The sequence below is a fragment of the Anopheles merus genome, unplaced genomic scaffold (assembly GCF_017562075.2).
Source record: "Anopheles merus strain MAF unplaced genomic scaffold, AmerM5.1 LNR4000271, whole genome shotgun sequence".
NCBI classification, from domain to species: domain Eukaryota; kingdom Metazoa; phylum Arthropoda; class Insecta; order Diptera; family Culicidae; genus Anopheles; species Anopheles merus.
This window is the reverse complement of record NW_024427851.1, coordinates 2878-10116: the sequence shown is the minus strand read 5'-3', so window position 1 is coordinate 10116 and position 7239 is coordinate 2878. Positions and strand designations below refer to the sequence as shown.

At 39.7% G+C, this 7239-nt stretch overlaps 1 long non-coding RNA gene across 1 annotated transcript; it reads right to left on the bottom strand.

Moving 5' to 3' along the window:
• Window positions 1–1338: 1338 nt before the first annotated feature.
• On the bottom strand, window positions 1339–2595 carry LOC121602034. Its single transcript, XR_006006257.1, has 2 exons — window positions 1982–2595; window positions 1339–1903 (listed from the first exon to the last, which is right to left on the bottom strand). It is a non-coding gene; the product is annotated as an uncharacterized LOC121602034 (long non-coding RNA).
• Window positions 2596–7239: the final 4644 nt, after the last annotated feature.

The window sequence follows — 7239 nt, the reverse complement described above, 5'->3', positions numbered from 1 at the left end:
CCAGTTAGTGAACATTGTTCGTTCACTGGAGCTTGTTTACCGCTCAGTTAGCGGTCATCTACTGTAACACTGGCGAGTACGGACTTAGTTCGTCTCCAACACGGGCTAGTCTTGACATTGAATTATAGTCCTTCTCTTAGTTAGGCCCGTGTCTCTGCTCCATCGGATGCGATTTTATCGGAAGGCCTGTCAAAATTTTATATGAGATTTGACAGATAACGTCGGACGTGCGATTTCGTCGTACGACGGAATCAATTTTTTTTTTATTTCGTCGGACGCCGCATCCGATGTTATCTGTCAAACTATATGTGTGGTGTTTTGAAGGAACAATCTTAACTTAATACTCGGATTTTCGCGTATGTCGTGTAGGTTTTACAGCCAATATATACTTGATAAAAATGATTTTTTATAAATTTTAGTTTATTTATTCTATTTATTACGTATTTCATGTAATTGGTATAGAAAACTGGGTTATTTTTGTTTTTAGTGTTTTAATACTTTTGAAAATAATTTTTCATTTCATACTTCGTAGAGAAAATTGTACTGATTTGACATCAGAACTGTCAAAAATACAAATTCGCGTAACTCGGGGAAAGACTGTAGCTGCAGCGCTTTATTTCGAGCGATCTCTCCATTTTGTTAACCTTCGTTTCTAGGGCCAAAAATACACCCTCATCTTAATGACCACCTACCCGGGTAGGTAATATATTTTATAAGGGAATTTGTATTTTTATTGGTAAAAAAATGTCTTATTTAACTTATTCTATGCAGCTATAATAACAATACTTCTTTTTATTTCATATATTTATGATTTAAGCCGGTCTTGTAGTACAGTCGTCAACTCGTACGACTTAACAACATGCCCGTCATGGGTTCAAGCCCCAAATGGATCGTGCCGCCATACGTAGGACTGACTATCCTACTATGGGGGGATCAATAAGTCACTGAAAGCCAAACCCACAAGTGGTGCAGGCAGGCCTTGACCGGCAACGGTTGTTGAGCCAAAAGAAGAAGAAGAAGAATATTTATGATGTATGGTTTTTAGTTACGTAAATTAAATGCACAGCAATTATTTCAACTGACACTAACAGACCTCTATATCTTCCCGACTCTCGGGGCAATCATTTCAACCTATGCGACTTTAGAAGAATATTAGGAGCTAGAAAACTTTTGGAATAGATTCTATAAATATAACTACATGCACTACTATACCTATCACTACAAAATTAAAAACTAACCGAAACCAAAATCTTTTATTACATGTATTACCTACCCGTGTAGGTGGTTATAGAAGTAAGGGATAAAAGTTGATTTTACTTTTTAAAACACATTTAAAAATTTTACACAAATTCTGAATTATTTACCCCTATTTTAAAATATGTTTCTCTAGTCATTCTAATGTTTTTGGATCGATTCGATAATCCAATAAAAAAAAAGCAAAACATACCCGGGTAGGTGATTATAGAAATGAAGGTTAACCGTAGTGTCTATGACCAAATAAATACACGTTGTACTACGACCGCCTACCCGTGTAGGGCCATATATTTTTTATGGGAGATTGTTGTTTCGCGGATTCAAAAGCTTAAGGCCGGGGGGCATTGCCTGTACTCGCTAGTGTAATTTTTATTTTCACTAATAATTTATGTGTCAAAATTATTCATACTTGGTGTCTCATCAAGTTTTGATCAGGCTAATTGTACGCCGGTTTAAATATTGATAAACGTCAATAAATTGTAACAAAGAAGGCCGTTAATTGTTGTTGTTGGATAAATCGTCATTTTTACAAAGCGCTGGGCAATATTTTTCCCCATCTTCCAACCTCTATCCATCATTGGGTAAAATTGGAGTTTAAGGGATTGTAGCTTATAATATACAGGGCGTTCGGGATAATTTTGACTGTCACCTACGGAGAAAGAAAACAAAATTTATGGCAAAATTAATCATCGGGGATTTGTTGTTTGTTTTAGAAATAGTAGCTTACCATGTATTTTATTCAAAATATCCGCCCTCGGCTTCTATTACGGCCTCTACCCGTCTTCGGAACCAGGAACAAGCCCTGGCGACAGTGTTGCAGGGTAGGGCCGCGAAATCGGACCTGATTTTCGCCATTGGTGTTGCTGGAGGTTCTGTTGGTGTCCTGTTCCACCGCTCACCACACGAAATAATCCATTGGATTAAGATCCGGGGAGCTGGGAGGCCACACATTCGGCGCGTGTCAGGCCCCACGCGATGCTTCAGCCAATCGAGCAGCTTCTTAGCGTTCCCCAACCAACGCTCGCGGCCCTTCTCTGTCATCACGCGCGCCTGGATGTCAGCCAGGAAAGCGTCGGTCCGCACGCAATCCCGCCGTTGAGAATGTAGCGTTCGTGCTGCCACTGCTTTGTCGTCGTCGCTGTTTTCTCCCAGCTCACTCCGGATCGCCTTCACCGTGTTCAGCGAACACTGCACGCACTGCATGATGTTGCGCTTGTTGCGTCCAGCGCGGATCATCATGATGCATGTGATCCGCTTCCTCAATGTATTCTTTTTTGGCATTTTTTTTATCACGGGATTTTTTCGCTGCTTGTTCCGTACACTTTTAGCTGTCGAATGACGTATTGCTTGTTTTCCTATGCCAACTCGATCACGAGTTATAAACAAAAATGTAACTGTCAAAATTATCCCAAACTGCCCCGTATATTCTATACAGCAATTATCCGCAGTACGCGATACTCGATATACGCGAATTCGCAGTACGCGATTCTTCTAAATTTGACAGCTCCATGTGTTTTTTGCAAATATTTTAATTTTTTGAAATATGTTATGCTCTTTTTGAATTTCTTCAATGTTCCTAATGCATTTTTCATTAAATTTGTGCAAAAGACAAAAAACTTTAATGCAAAACTCTGTGGCGATATTTTTCAACCCTCGAACCGGTAGTGTAAACTATTTTTCCATAGGAATCCGCTATACGCCAAAACTCGAGATACGCTATTGCGCTCGGTCCCGTACGATAGCGTATATCGGATAATGACTGTACAACATTTTAAAACAAAACTTGTCATACATTTATGTTGTTAACTTTCGAATAAGGTGTAGTATTTTTTTAATCAATTTGTTCTTCGGTTTGCCGAACAACGACACACGACGTCCACGGGCCTGCCCATTCCCGAATGCAGAGCCGATAGCATACAATTATATCTTTACCATTAACGTAAGAAGGACAGGCTTATTCCACGAACGTACCCGAAAGATATGCATGCTTCACTCATCAGAATGTAAAGGACAAGACAAAGGAGACACATAAATGTTTCCTCACTGCTACACATGTCCTCTAGATGCGTTATCTATGCGTCTCGCTTGGTATCACAGCGACATACGGCAGGTAAGCAGTACGACTGCTGCTATCTCATACGAACACATGTTTAACGAACACAATTATTGGGTTCGACTCGGTAAACGACGGGTGGACGCTGGAACTCAAGGACGCAGATTTTTTCGTGATTTTGTATGACTTCGGCTGTTTTAGACCTTATGTGTGGACGCTCGCATTAGGTACCACGCAAATGGAAAATTAGTCCTGTGCTACGGGAGGCACTCCATATTAGGTTTGAAACCACGGTGGGTATGTTCTTAGGTCGTGCGAGTTGATGATTCAATCACATAAACATCATGGGTTCAAACCTAGAGTGGACCGTTCTCTCGTAGCAACGACTGATCCAAGTGCCAAAGATTAAGCTTAACACTAGAACCGCCGATGGGACTTTTTGTCCCATCGCACTCGAAAAAGGTGTGTTATTCCGCTTGCCGCCGTGACAAACCATTGAAGTTTTCTAACTTTTATTTATTTTGAACGATCTTTTGAATGCACTCATAAAAAATATTGTATCCCATATGGCTATTAAAAAAAATCATTTTTATCCTACAACCGCCATGTGGGACATTTTTGTCCCATAGGCAAAATAACAGGTTGGCTGATAAGTCCCCGGTCTGACACATAGATGGCGCCGATAGTATTAAATGCATATTATTTTTATATAGTACCAACCTTCAAATGATTCGTGTCAAAATTTGACGTCTGTATGTCAATTAGTTTGTGAGACAGAGCGTTTTTTGTCAAGCAACTTTTGTTATTGTGAAAAAAATGGAAAAAAGACAACGCACCGTGCCACAAGTCATTGAGAACGATGGCAAAAATTCATGAATTGGGCTTCGAATTGCTTCCCCACCCACCGTATTCTCCAGATCTGGCCCCCAGCGACTTTTTCTTGTTCTCAGACCTCAAAAGGATGCTCGCAGGGAAAAAAATTTGGCTGCAATGAAGAGGTGGTCGCCAATACTGAGGCCTATTTTGAGGCAAACCCGAAGGAATACTACCAACATGGTATAAAAAATTGGAAGGTCGTTATAATCGTTCTATCGCTCTTGAAGGGAACTATGTTGAATAATAAAAACGAATTTTGACAAAAAATGTGTTTTTCTTTGTTAGACCGGGGACTTATCAGCCAACCTGTTAGGTAGTAGTTGTTGGAAGGGAGAAATAGCAGGACACTTGCGCAGTCGTATTTAAGTGTGTGTTTATTGTATGAGACACATTGGCGGAATGAATCGCTTACATGTATATACAGTGTTGGTGAAATGTTTCCCTGCCCAAGTGACAATTCGCATATGCGTTATATTTGAGGGGTAGCAAATTTCATACTTTCAACAGTAGTGGCTGGTATATCTGCTGTCAACGAGTGACGAATGTGCTTCTGCAAGTTTGGCAGCACTGGGTAAAAAGTATGCGTAGACAGTACTCCGTGAAAAGTGGTAGTAGAAGATAGCCTGTTCATTCATTTTTTAATATTCTGGATTTGGCGGGAATCATTGGGACCTATCGCCAACGACGTTAACCACCAGTCGAAAAATATATCGACCAATATAATAACAAACATGACGATAAATTTATTGGTCGATATAGCCAAACCGGTAGTTAATTTTTATCGGCTGGTTGGCAATAGGCGCCAATGATTGGGGTTTGTGCAAAGAACTTACAACAGAAAAGATATCTAGACGCGATTTTCTTTTCCAGCTAGGCAAAGAACTTTCATGTTTCATGTGAGCCAGGTTATGATGAAACAAAGATGTGTTTTAGATGCTTGAAATAATTAATCTAGGTATACCTTTTGTTTTCAAAAACAGCCTCTTCTTTTGACCATTTAGAGCTGTGTTGACATCGAATTTTTGTAATGTTTCTAAAGCGAGTCATAGACGTTTGCCTATACCCAAACAACTTTGAACATTAGACTTGTTTCATTATCATAAAAACCCTACTTATCAGTTGATTGTTTGAGCTATAAACCTAGATTTACTGTTGTTCAACCCTGTAAGCCAGCGGTCGGCAAAGTCCGGCCCGCGGGCCAAATGCGGCCCGCCGCAACATTCAATCCGGCCCGCGAAAGGTTTTGACTGATTTTGAAAGATGTGAAGAAACTATTCCTATAAAAAATACTGAATATCTTTTAGAATATCATTTTATACCATCGTACTCTTTCAACTTTAATTTAAATACTATGGAATGACGGATCGATCGGTATGTTCTAACTCGAAGAAAAAATGCCTTTTTTTGGCTGGCTGTGAAAAAAAATAGAAGAGATAATTTCTTAATACGTAAAAAATTTGAAAGGTAATTTTTTAAGCATCCTTGGACAAATAAATCTAAGACTTTGGGAGTTGCCTTTCATCAGTTATCCGGAATTTTCGCCATTATGGACGAAGACATGTCTGTAGGCATCCTAAGTTTTCGCGACAAAGTTTTGTTAGAGTAGAGCTTTTGCATCATGTTGGTCCAGAAAAATTCGATGGAACACATGTGACGGATGTTGTACCAGTTTGTGGACTAGGGTGTCATGTCGAAATTCTACCGAAATTCACATAATATGAACGCATTGACTTTTGGCGTCATTGTTTGCCATTGCGAAGTCAGTGGACGTATTTTCTGCTTCCTGATATGTGTGTTAATTTTCCCATATTATTTCACTGTAGCATCGATCTCCCTCCTCTGCTAACGCAGTAATGTAGCCACTGCCTTTGTCTTCATTTTTAGCTTTTTTGGAGCCTCAAAAATAAACCTGGGCTCTCCTGCGATGCTTTGATTGTTGACTAATAGTGCCAAGATGTTGGTGATCAATACGCAGAAATGTTCTTATGCGACGTCAGACTTCTGTACGCAGTCCATTTAAGACGCTACGGGGTGTCATTCGTTGATCGCGCACGCTTATAAGTTGGTTGGTTCACTTTTTTGGTCATCATGTTTAGAGTTCGACTGACAGAGGTGTCAAGGTAAGGTGACTGATGAGGTTTTCTGTTGTCTCATGGGCTATTGATAAGTTAATTGATCTGACGTGGCATGACATCTGACTTGTCCATAAAGCATTTTTATAATTACTGAATCTATGTTTGCTTCGATAATTTATCAGCCTTTCAGACGTTTGTATTATCCCCGGAATATATACAATATTTTTTGAGGTGTGGGAGGATAGGGTCTTCAAGAAGCGTTATTGATCCCATTTTGTTAGTTTTTGACTGATCACATTTTTAGTCATCTATTGTCGATTCTCAAATGTTCAAAGATTAGAATTAGTTTTTAAAGTAGGTATCATTAATTTTGCCGGTCTCATGGTACAGTCGTCAACTTGTACGACTTAACAACATGCCCGTCATGGGTTGAAGCCCTAAATAGACCGTGCCGCCATACGTAGGACTGACTATCCTGCTATGGGGGGAAATCAATAAGTCACTGAAAGCCAACCCCACAAGTGGGTTGGCAGGCCTTGACCGGCATCGGTTGTTGAGCCAAACAAGAAGAAGATCATTAATTTTGTAGCATACTTGGATGATATATTACAGAAAAACAACAATTGTACCTAAAATGGTTCTAAAAGATTAAAATATAATAATTTAAGCGCAAAAAAAACCGCGTTCACCTGGCCCGCGGTACTTGATCATCTACTAAAGTTGGCCCTTTGCCTCAAAAGTTTGCCGACCGATGCTGTAAGCAATAGTTATCTGTAACATAATTATCATTAGGAGTTTATCACTAGAAGCTCTGTAATGTTATATTATTCTACAGAAAACTGGCTGTTGCGGCTCCCGGTAAACGACTTACGGAATTTTTAGAACTTTTAACTTTATTTTATAGCGCTAGGTTTAAAAACACGTCCGACTGGTATGGCGTTCACCGATCAAGAGAGCGATCAAATTCGCCCGGATAATCGT